We start from the raw sequence: 12817 nt of genomic DNA, 5'->3' as shown, positions 1-12817 counted from the left end.
TCCAAACCATAGAAACAACCATGTGACCACAGCCTTGGTCATGTGACACATTTGAATGTGTTGTCCTTATTTATTGTTTTCTTTTGGAAAGTGGATTAACAGAAATATTACAGGATTTTTTTAACTCAAAGTGAACCAGTTCTACTGCTGCTTTGGTCCAAAATAATAAAAATACTACTACTATAAATACTACCACTGATACTAATAATGCTAGTAACACTAATACTACTATTATTACTACCACTGATACTAATAATTCTAATAACACTTCTACTAATACTACTAAAACGACTAATACTACTATTAATAGTACCACTAATACTAATGACACCAATACTACTACTAAAACTACTACTAATACTACTACTGATACTACTGATAATGCTAATACTACTACTGAAAAAACGACTAATACTATTGCTAAAACTACTACCAATACTACTATTATTACCACCACTAATGCTAATTATGCTAATACTACTACTGCTAAAACTAATAATACTACTACTACTCCTAAAACTCCTACTAATAATCCTATTAATACTACCACTAAAACAAAGACTAATACTACTTTTTCTAAAACTATTACTAATACTACCACTAATGCTAATACCATTAAAACTACTACTAATAATACTACTACTGCTAAAACTACCACTAATACTACTACAAAGACTGCCACTTATACTAATAACACGAATACTACTACTTAAACTACTATTATTAATACTAATAACACTAATACTACTACTACAACTACAAAAACTACTACTAGTACTACTACTAAAACTACTAGTAATACTGCTATTAATATTAGTACAAAAACTACTACTAATATTCTTATTAATACAACTACTAATAAAAATAAGACCATCCTTCATAAAGATGGATTTTATTTCCCATAATCCCCGGAGTCAGCTGTTTTCTGTATATGTGTGCAGGCAGCTGGAGCTGCAGCTCCAGCCTCGGCGTTGCTTTGACTTCATCCTGCGTTTAACAGCTCTTTCAAAGCTGCAGCAGCTGACCAAAACCAGAGGAAGTAAAGTCGAAAATGGGGCTTTAATCAGGATTCTGGCTCCGGTTCAGCTCGCTGTGAGGCTTTGGGTTTGTCTCAGAGTTTCCAGCCAGTTTCCATCATTTAGCACAGAGTCCAGACCCACAGGATCTTGGAGAGATCAGCTTTAAACGGTTTGGGGTTATTAATGTCTATGAATCTTTGACTAACAAATCCTCAGTTAAGTGAACAGTTTTGGAGAGTTTTATAAAATTCCCGTTTTACTTGTAACTTCCAGGATTTTCTCCTTTTTTAAGCAAATATGACACAAACTAGAGAAAAAACAAGTTTTGATCACATTTAAAACATTAGAAATCCTTCAAAAATGCTCAACATCTACAGACCTCCTCCCTCCTTTTGTTGCAGGTGTTAATACAGGGAGAAACTTTAAATATTTTTAAGCACATTTCTTTCAAATGTACAGAATTAAAAAAATGTATCAATTGTAAATGTCCACAAATAATGTTTTAAGACTCATTCTGATCATCTTTTGGTCCATTTCCAGTAGTCTTTTAATTATGATGATGCCATTTTCAGCCCAAACTTTAAAAAAAATAAAATCTGTCATTTTTTAGGACATAGTTTCTGCAGAGCAGCAGGAGTTCATTTTTGTTGCTGTTCAACTTTGCAAAAACAAAACAAAAAACACATCATGAGAAAACAGATTTTCACAAAAATTCAGTTTTGCACTTCAGAAACTGTAATAACAAACATAAAAACATGAGAAAATCTCCCATGATCCTCTCTGACCCCGTTCACTATTTCCTTCATGATATTGTGATAAGATATTTCTCTGAAGACTCTTGAAAACGTCGCACTTCTCCCTAAACCTGCGTTTGAGTGTCTGCTCTCGGATGCTGGACCTGCAGCTCTGGTCTGGTTGTGTTTCTGTGGGTTTTGTTACTGCAGTTCAACAACACAACGTCCCCCAGGATCCACAAACATGGAAGCATGAATTTTTCAACACTGACATCCACCATCTGCACCCCGACTGACACACACAGACACGTGCACACATGTACACACACACGCATGCACACAAACACTAATAACATATGCGTATTGATACATGTGCACACATACAACACAAGTCCACACATAAAAATAAACATGCATTCACACGTGCATACACACACGTGCACAGAATACATAAATGCATACAAACACACACACATATGCAGACATATCAATATGTACAGACACGAAATATACGCATCCACAGAGATATGCACACAAACACATATGCACACACACAAATCTATTTACACATATCTGCAAACACACACTTGCACACATACAAAAACACAAGCACACACATATATGCATACACACATGTGCACACAAAAAACACATATACATGCATGCAGACACACACACTCATGCACGTACACACAACTGCACACAGGAACACACAGATATACACATACATGTGGACTCATGTACATGCAACACAATTATACATGCACACATACACACACATATTTACCCCCCCCCCCCACACACACACCCTCAACTCCACACAGGCCTACATGTTCTTGTACCCACGTTGGTCCGTCTCACGTCTCGGTTCTTTTGAATTCTGCTTCTGTCACTACGAGCCTGCTGGTCCGTTTCAGTCTTCCATAAAGTTTCCTTCTGTCAGAATCTTGAAAGAACAGAACAAAACGAAGTGAAGCAGAAGAAATGGATCTTTGATGTGATTTATATTCTTGATACGGCAGCAGATTCCTCTCTGGTCAGACGCTGATGATCCTGATGAGCTGATGGATCAAACTGATCTCCATGACGTCTTCCTGCTCAGAAATCATCTCTGGAAGGAGCTGTGTGGTTTTCTGTTTCAGCTGATGATGAAAATCCTCAGAACAGAGCGATTCTCTGAAGCTTTAAACACCAATGATGCTGATGCTTTTGCTTTTTATGACTCATAGAAAGCAAATAAGATCAATCAAAAGTACAAATGGATCAGCCTCCATGCTGCTGTTTCTCAGTCAGAACTTTATTTGTGGGACCTCCTGGGGGGGTTTGGTTGTCAGGAGACGGTGGTGTTTCCACTGTCCTACAGACCTGCTTGTTTTAAGGACTGTGTTTGGAGAAATACTCCAATGATGCAACAGGCAGCAAGCAGTCGATTCTAAACTTTACTCTGCGTTTTATGAGCAAAAACCCACAATTCCTAGAGTCTTTGGATGTTTCTGTACTTGCTGGTTTGTGCTACAGAACTTCTTTCATTTCAGTGTTTGTGCTGTTGATAAATTATGTGTTGTTGTTGGTGTAACATTCTGAGAATAAGACAAATCTGCAGAATATTTCCTCCTTTGAGTGGATTCTCTGAAATAGCTTCAGGATTTTCATTCCTTTTCATTGAGAACAGCAGCTTTAAGTGACCTGGAAGTTCCTGTCAATGCGGCTTTTTCATGAACCAATAACTAGAGACCTCTCTATCTCTCTACCTACAGAACTCTATCTCTACCTCTCTTTACCTCTCGCTCTCTCTCTCTCTACCGACCGACCGAGAAAGCTTTATAGAGCATGAGACTGGAAGGAGACATGTTTAAAATAAAAACATTTGAAAGAATATTTAACAGGTACATTTTTAGAAAAATATGTCAAAGAATTGCAAAAAATTCAAACACAAGAAAAAAAAATCAGAGGTAAATAAACTTAACTTGCGCGGTAAAAGTGAAACATTCGATTAATTAGCAAAATTGGTGTAATTCCGTTACATTTACAAATATCTGTTTTTTTAAATCAAATTACATTTTCAATTAAAGTCAATTAAAAATGTTGTTAATTGATCCAGTGTTTCACTTTTTTACAGTGTAAACACAACAAAGAGTTATAAAAAGAAAGTAAGAGATAGCAATGAATCGTGGGAAATCCAGCACTGTTGTTATGAAATAAGATAATGACTAAATTTCCACAAAATATCTCATTAAATATCAAAACTATTTCTTGGTGATAAAACTTTTCCTCTCTCAGCTGGGATTTTTTACCCCCAAAAAACAGCATAGAATGATTCTGACTTTACAGTCTTTCGTAGAATTAGAACCTAAAATAGTTTTAAGGACGTTTCCTGACTCATAAAGACAGAAAAGCAATCGTTTCTCCAAAAACATCAGACATTTTCTGCTGTTGATTTTGCACCGACACTCAACAAAATAACAGAGCAAACCTGCTGATTATCATGTATTAGAATCAGAATTTGACTGTCATAAATGCACGAAACACTCAGCTGTCTGATAAATAAAAGTTGAGGAACTTTCCTCTGCAATTTGAGATGAGAGCTCTCCCAAACGCTAAACCCACAAACAGACGAGTGCATGCGCACACTAACGGGACACGCTTCTTTCCTGCAGCCAGAGGCAGGAAATAAACTGGATGAAGCTAATTATGGCGCCGAGTGTAACTGCGCCAAGCCAGATGAGATAATCTCACAGAAACATATACAATCCCATCCAGACACGTCAATGCAAACGTTAAAACAGGCAAAGACGCACAGAAATAGCCAAATATTTGCACTGCGGGGTCAGGAGAGCACGAGTGTTTGTAAGCCCTCGGGGACCCGTAACACGCCGCAGGTAAATATTCTCGGCCATTTCTGCGTCCTGTGTGTGTGTGTTGGTCGGCACGCATCCGCCCGCATTCCTTTGTGTGCCGACGTGTGAACAGGCGTCTATTTATTCAGCGTCAAGCAGACTGGAGGTGATCCAGACGCCCACATCACAGGCCAGGTTTCTCTGTGGGTCTGCCAGAGCAGGGCTGCAGATCTTTGCTCCGGCTGACGTCTCTGTTAGTCTGAGGACAGAAGACGGATCGAGAAGACCAATTCATGACCAATTCATGACCAACAGCTTGAAGTTTACAAAGGAAATGTTTGAAGACGAGGAGAAAAGTACCTGCATGCTCGTCGTTAGCTGCTTTCTTTGGTTCCTGAGAGTCTTCCTCCATCAATAAAAGGTTCTCTTTCTGGTTGAAGGTGCAATAAGAGTCTTAAATCCTTCAGAATATGAAGAACAGCGACAGAAAAAAATGAAAATTTTAACAATTTTTCTAATGAATAATCAGATTTCTGTTCTAATTAGAAAAAAACTCTTGTTTCACTGACTGTATATGAGAACTGGACTGAGTGACCCCTCCCCCCTAGTGTTCCAAACAGGAAGTACTCACTGGCTTCAAAAAGTCAAAATCCCATAGATATTTAGAGACAGATAAACAACTATTTTTCATTTTATCAGAATAACAATTTTTGCTCTGATATTTTTTTCTGCACTTCAAGTTATAAACTGACCAATCAGATGCCTCGATAAAAGTAGGTGGAGCCTGCGTCTCCCCACGTCCAACTTTCAAAGTGTTTGACAGATTTGCCCGCTCTCGAGTGTTAGCGTTAACAAGCTCACTACTGATTGGCGAGAGTGGTTGCCATGGAAACGTTGACTCAGACCGACTCGGACCGATCGCTGCTTACTGCTAACGCCTGGCTCCAAAATGATCGGCGTCCGTGTCGCGATAAAATGACGACTGAATTGTGGTCATTCGGATGGAGCCGGAAGTAAAGTATTTGCTATGGATGATGTCACACTCACTCGGTCCAGTTCTTAGATACAGTCAATGACTACTACGACCAATCACCCATTTTCAAAAATATTATGAAAATGGGCGGAGTTAACTCTGGTCTCTATGGCCTGTGGCTTCATTTTGGCTTTGAGGTAATCCCAATCCTGTTGACTTCCTGTTGGTGTTTATCTTATTTTTTAATTTATTTGTTATTTTCAGAGCATCCATTGTTGACTAAACGATAAAAATGCAAAAAGGTTAAAACATCAAAGACAAGAAAACGTCTAAAGAGTGGCAGATCAATGCCACCGAACATGTTTATGATGGCGATAACGTGTATCATTTACCAGCAGCAGAAAACAGCAACATGGGGCCCTCTGCAGTGTTAATATTAAGGATTTGGTCCGACTTTACTAAAAAAGATAAAATAAACGAAATAAAAAAGAAAATTCACAATGGAGCTGGAGTTAGTTTAAAAGAATAAAATCTTAAAACGACATTTTCTGCCCCTCCACCATCACATTCTCTGTTTTTTATTTCTTATGGTGGACTGTTAGGGCCACTATTAAAGAAAATAAATGTATAAATATCTGAGAATAAAATTATAAAATGATGAGGGAAAAAAACAGCATTTCAAATAAAATCATAAATTTATGACTTTAAAATTCTTCATTCTATTTTTCAAAATAAAGTTCTAATGTAATGAAGCAATATTGATTTTTTTCTTATTATTTTATTATTTTATTCTCAAGAAATGTCGACCTTTTTCCCACAATTTTACAGTTTTGTCTTCTTTCACTTTAGAAAGTGCAGAAACAAATTTATTGCAACTAGATTTTTTCACATTACATCTTACTTTTTTTTGTTTGTTTTGTTTTTATCTCTTTAAAAAGTCTGTCTTAGCTTGCTAGCATGCTGTAAGCATGGGATATATATTTTTGTGACACCCTTGGATAATAATGGCCGTCGAAGTGATTTCGACTCTGGGGGTGTTTGGGGCCCCAGGCATTCGCCTACCTTTGCCTAATAGTAACTCTGCCCCTGATATTTACTGATGCTGCATAAGCTTCAGCTTTAGCAAATGACCCACACTGCCATCTAGTGTTCAAAGACGGTATTACAGTGCAGTAACAAATAATAATAGAGAATTCTCTGGGTAGGAAAAACTTCAACGTGAAGCAAAATTTCAACAAAACAATATGATTACTTCATTTACTACATAAAACATGAGCGAGGTTTCCTACAAGTTAACTTATGGCCACAAAAATTCATACAATTCTGAAGATTGGCTCATTTAAAATGCTGTTTAACGTTTATATTTCTACCAATAGAACAATCCCCTTCGGAAAAAAAATGGAATCATGTCTATTAGACGACTAACATTATCATGCAGTCTGACACTGTTAATTAGAGGTAAAATGGATAAAGAAATGCAGTTTTCCAAGTCACAATATGACTCACCCTAAGTGAAGAAGAAGAAGACATCTCGTTTTATTCTCATGTTTAATAATTTAAACCAAATAATTCAAAGAAATCAGCCTTTGATGTCAAATACAATTTCAAAGGCATTTAATATCCAGCGTACTCTTGTTAATCCAGAACAAATGTCATCTGTCGGCATTTAGACTCTACAGAGAAGTCAAAACAAAGAAAGTGGGTCAGACGAGACCCGGCATCCAGGTGATGCACAGCGCTGGTGTTACTGGCAGGTTGTAGTTTCATGCATTTATACACATCCTCGTGTGACAGCTGAATACATGTGGCGTCAGTACAGCCTGGCGACAGCCTCCATAAGGGAAGGACGAAGGCGGTCAGCAGAGGTTTATTGTTGAGGGGCTTCGCTAACATGCGGTTTGTGGGGAAGATGCGTCACGTGTGTCCATACCAGCCAGAACTGAAGATCTTACTACATCCATGCAGCCTGGAGCCACTAGACTGCAGTGACGCGTCAGCGTTCGCATCTTTAACCATTTATCAGGCTTTTCTTTATGCAGTGCAAACATGAATTTTTCAACACGGTACTCCCAAATTAGACTAGTTAAAAAAATATACAAGCTCAGAAACCACGTTAGCACTATTTTTATTTGTTTTACTTTAAAGGACACATCCTGTTTTTCTTCTGTTTGAGTGGAATAAAGTAAAATTATCAGAGTAAAAAAAACATCTTTATTTTCACACACATGTGAAGTGTGTGTGCACGTACATGTGCATGTGTGCATCTCCTGTAAAAATAGGGGCTGAAATTAACGTCAGAATTTACTGAGCATTTATGTAGCGTGACTGACAGCGTGCATGTGCGTTTGCACGTGCACGGCGGGGTGAATAATTTGAACTTCAATGCCCACAATCCCCACAGACCCCTCAGCTCCCCCTCCCCCTCCCTCCTCATCCGCACTCGTTTAACAAACCAGCTCCGTTCGCCATTGGACGTCCACAGCCGTGACGTCATGACCCAACGTGGGGCCCCGAGGAGCTCATTGGCTGGAAGGAGGCGCCGCGTCCTCCAATCAGAGCTCGCAGGGAGCTTCCAGTCAGGAGAGGGTTGTTAAGGTGGAACGGAGGAGTTGCTGACAGTCTCCTCAGAAGTCTAAATTGAGATGTGAAGCCTACGGAGCACTCACACTCAGAAAAAAGGCTTTTTTAAAATAAATCTGATTTATAGATATTTATGTTTTTCTCAGATGTTATTGAAAAATGTAAAACTTCAGCACAATTAATCAAAAAATCCTCGTTATTATTACAATCTTCTCCTATAGTACGATTTAATTATCTTTACACTTTTAGTTGTAGTTTAAAGTGTTAAAATAGTAGTAGAATAGTATATAAATATACTTATACACATAACGGTTTCTCTGAAAGATTAAGATCTGAAGATCTTTATATTCGTCTTTTTTAGATCTTTCACAAAACTTGAAACTGAGTATTAAACAAACATTTTAAGAATATAAGATGAGTTGTTGTCGCACTATCACACATGACCTTTGTTCTTATGGCTTCTTAGTGTTATTTTCCTACATAACCTTGGTGATAAACTGCTTTTAGGAAGCGTTCAACCAGGAAGTCTGATGTTGAATATTTTTCATGGAAAAACTTTTAGTTTATGCTGAATCAGGAGTGTCAAACTGAATCGCACAACGGGCCAAAATCCAAATCTCACCCGAGGTCGCAAACTGGATAAACATTTACTGAACACCCTAAAACTACATTTTTAAAACTTTAAAACCGTAACTATTTAACATAATTATGAACTAGATATATAACGTTACCTGTGATAATGCTAGTGTGAATGCTGAAAATGATAGCTAAAAACACTGAAGCTGAAAATGCTTAAGCTGAAAGCCAGCTAAAATATTAGCTAAATGCCAAATTAGCCTAAAAACAAAAAAAAGAAAAATCCTAGATTAGCCAAAACAGCTAGCATGTAGTTGAAATGCCTAAACTCAAAAATAGCCTAAAAATATTTTGTAAATGCCAAAATAGTCCAAAAGATTTTATTTTAAAACTTTGACTTTGACTTCTCTTCTATTCATTCATTTGGTGGTTGGATTGTCTGAAACAAGCACCAGTGACTTAGAAACACAAGAAGAAGAAGACAACTGACTAATCGATAATGCTGGAGGTCAATAACAAGAAGACCCCCCTGCTCATTCTCACCACAAATCTTTGATTTTCTATTTTCTGACGTTGAATGATTTGCACTAAAATGATTTTGTCTGCAGCGACGTTCACACCGTGTCAGCCAGTGGTGTTCACACCGGACATGCACGGATTGCAGGGAGGGACATTCTTCTTCTTTTGTTGTTTAGTAGCGCTGATCCACCATCTTCAGTAGGTAGAGACTCGGTGTGCAAAGGTAAAGTGGCGTCAAGAAGTTCCCCTTGAGCTTAGCTCCTCCCACTAACAGAGATAAACCTCCAACTTTGCATCAACTTAAGGTTTGTGGAGTAACAACAAAGATGATCACAGATCATTTCTTTCATTTTTAAACATCTTCACACATTGATAAGCGGTTCTGGTACCAGACCCGCGGCGCCTCAGGACCGACGTCTCAGTCTGTGTTTGAGCCCATCTGTCTCCTCGGTGTGAGGAGTCAGGGGAATAATTACCTGCATAATCCAATCTAGACAATTAGATAATGCTGATTAGTACAATGGACTACACAGGCATGCTGGTGATGCTGTTATAGTGAGTTGTTGCTGAATATCTGCGCGTGTGACGGATTTAGAATGAAGGGAGCGGGAAAAGAGAGCGGTCGACTGTAAAGGAAGCTGAAGTGTCGGAAACTCAGACGACTTCTCGGAGGAGTTTTCTGTGAAGTTTGAACGCTGGCGTTCCTTTCTTGGAGAGGCTCCGTCTTGATTTGGTGTCGACCTGCAGCTCCTTTAGGACCGTTGAAGCCTGAGGAGATGTGTGTGTTCACGTTTGGTCTGAATCTGACTGGACTTCTCAGGTTTTGTGTTGGTTTGTGCACAACCGACCTTTAACCTTTGAATGGTGGATCCCTCTCTTTGCTGTGAAAGTTGGGAATAGATTAATAAACTTCTTAAAATGAGCAATTTTGTTCTGATAGTGCTGCCACAAACGATTATTTTAATATTTGACTCATAACAGATTATTTTTTCTAATTAGTTACTAATCGGGTCATTCGCAAACTGGATGTAAAGCACAAATCTTAACCATTATTAGCTTTAAACTAACTAAAAACTAGATATACAGCATTACCTGTGATGATGCTAGTATGAATGCTGTAAGCTGAATTTGGCTGATGAAGATGCTGAAATTGATAGTTAAAAACGCTGAAGCTGCTAAATTAGCCCCAAAAAATGAAAAAAATCCCAAGTTAGCCAAAACAGCTTGCATGGAGCAGAAATATTAGCTAAACTCCAAATCAGCTTCAAAAACTAAAAAAAAAAAAAAAAAAAAAGCTAAATTAGCCAAAATAGCAAGCGTGCAGCTTAAATTTTAGCTAAACTCCAAAATAGCCTAAAAAACAAAAACAAAACCTAAATTAGCCAAAGTAGCTAGCATTTAGCTGAAATATTAGCTACACTTACTTGTATATTTGTATTTTTTAATTCTTATATTTGTATTTTTTTTATTCTTGTGCTTATTTTCACTTTGTGTTTGAAAATAAAAAAATAGCCTTAAAAACTAATTTGGCCAAAATAGCAAGCGTGCAGCTGAAATTTCAGCTAAACTACAAAATAACCTACAAAACCAAAAAAGCCCAAATTAGCCAAAGTAGCTAGCATTTAGCTGAAATATTAGCTAAACTTAATTGTATATTTGTATTTTTTAATTCTTATATTTGTATTTTTTTTATTCTTGTGATTATTTTCAGTTTGTGTTATAGCCTAAAAAAACTAAATTTGCCATAATAGCTAGCATGCAGCTGAAATATTAGCTAAATTACAAAATAGTCTGAAAAACAAAAAGTCTAAACTAGCCAAAACAGCTAGCATGAACCTAAAATATTAACTAAACTCCAAAATAGCCTAAACATTCTTAGTAAATGCCAAAATAGTCTGAAAAGCTAGCAGAATACCATTATAACTTTCAACTTTCCTACACTCTGACTCCATATAATATAAACTAACGACTAATCGACTATTAAATAAGTCGTCGACTATTTTAATAGTCGATTAGTCGTCAATTAATCGTGGCTGCACTAGAGTCAAACATGATTGTGAGAACAAACGAGGAGCAAAATGTTGCTCATTAATTTAGGAATTACATCATTTGCAGCACAAACTTTGACCTTTGTGGTAAAAACGTTTGCTTGTTTAAAGTGTTCGTTTTTCCCAGGATAGTCTTTACTGTCAGTGTTTCTCATCCAAATGTCCTGCTCTCGTTATCTGCAGATTTTTATTATTATAATGTTTCCTGAAGCACCAGCTGATACCAAAAAATGTTTTTCTTGAACATAATCAGCTCAGAAACCAGGTTGTTTCCAGGAGAAGTTTCCTGCTTCCTCTAGGACCCTGAAGACAAACGGCCGGGTCTCTTTTTAAGGCTGTCTGTTTGCCCTGACCTCTAAAAGAGGTCAAAGACTCATCATGTCTTCTTCTTCTCTTCCCTTCAGCAGCTTCTGTTGGAGCTCATCTTCTCCATCCATCTCTAACGTAAGTGTTTTCACCGTGTTTGGTCAGCCACCTCCGTCCTTCTCTTCTGGATTGGTCTGGATTTGAGATCATCTAATACCACCTTACAGGTGGATTGGGGCGGATTTACCACTCGGCAAAGGTAGATGATGACCTGGGGCCCCTCAATCTGTATACTTCATAAAAATGTCTAAAATAAGAAAAACAGCAAGAAAAACAAGTAATTTGTAGGAAGACAAAATAGGAAAAAAAAATCCCACTGCTCAAGAATCTCGTTGAATCTACTCAACTTTTTATTTGTAAATGTACTTTATTTTCAATAAACTTTATTTAGAAACATTTTTACAACTTTTTAATTCATTAAATTGCTATTTTAGTTGAAAAACATTCACACTGCAGAGGAGGAGCAGCTCTGATCTTCTCATTTCATCTGTGTGACTCCCAAAGAGATCCTCACCGTCTTCAGCTCTGCCTCCTACGGCTTTCACACCTTCTTCCTGCCTGTTCCAACCTGTTCCCACACTTTCCTGGATGGAGCCATCACTCCGCTCGGCTCTGACTGTTATCCTGTCTCTGGAGAAGACTCAGAGTTTGACTGGATTCATCCATCCTAGTATCTTCAGACTCAAACGTGTCACCATCCGTCTGAACGCTCAGACAGGAAGTGGATCTCACCCTCTAAAAGAAAATAATAAATAATCGATGCGTTAACGTTTAAAGTTAGACAGTAAACTGATGAAACCAGAGACTCTAGGATTAATTAATGGATACGTCTGCAGTAAAACGGTGAAGATCGACCCAAAAATGATCCACAATCCGACCTTATAGACCTCTGGAGTCAAAGTCTGCATTTACCTGCTGCTGCATGGAAGCCAATCAAATCACTTTTCAATAAAATATCTCTGAAAATTAAAAAAAGTCTAAATGTTTAATGATGTCCATGTTAAACAACGGAATAAAATTAAATTAAGAAATAAAACGTGGCTGTTAAAACCTGTTGGAGTTCTATGGAGTCGAATTAGGGTCAATTTAAAGTGAATGAAAAACTAGATTGTTAATAAATAAAATTAAAAACAGTTCAAAAGAAAACTCAAAGGAATTTAACATT

At 37.5% G+C, this 12817-nt stretch overlaps 1 protein-coding gene and 1 long non-coding RNA gene across 3 annotated transcripts in view; one reads left to right on the top strand and one right to left on the bottom strand.

The window, feature by feature from the left end:
* Positions 1-12817, top strand: part of tle2b (TLE family member 2, transcriptional corepressor b) — a 154269-nt gene that overhangs the window by 14746 nt on the left and 126706 nt on the right. The window contains exon 1 of one of the 2 annotated variants that reach the window (XM_024278859.2): positions 11396-11730. The exons of the other annotated variant lie outside the window; for it this stretch is intronic. The gene's annotated coding sequence lies outside the window, so the exon portion shown is untranslated. Of the gene's footprint in view, positions 1-11395; positions 11731-12817 lie in introns of those variants that run through there. 2 annotated transcript variants of the gene reach the window in all.
* LOC112150490 lies at positions 11457-12783 on the bottom strand. The gene is made up of 2 exons (XR_004947701.1): positions 12565-12783; positions 11457-12387 (listed from the first exon to the last, which is right to left on the bottom strand). It is a non-coding gene; the product is annotated as an uncharacterized LOC112150490 (long non-coding RNA).

This window comes from Oryzias melastigma, linkage group LG4 (assembly GCF_002922805.2).
Source record: "Oryzias melastigma strain HK-1 linkage group LG4, ASM292280v2, whole genome shotgun sequence".
Lineage (NCBI taxonomy): Eukaryota > Metazoa > Chordata > Actinopteri > Beloniformes > Adrianichthyidae > Oryzias > Oryzias melastigma.
The sequence above is the reverse complement of the archived record's forward strand: the minus strand, read 5'-3'. Positions and strand labels throughout refer to the sequence as shown.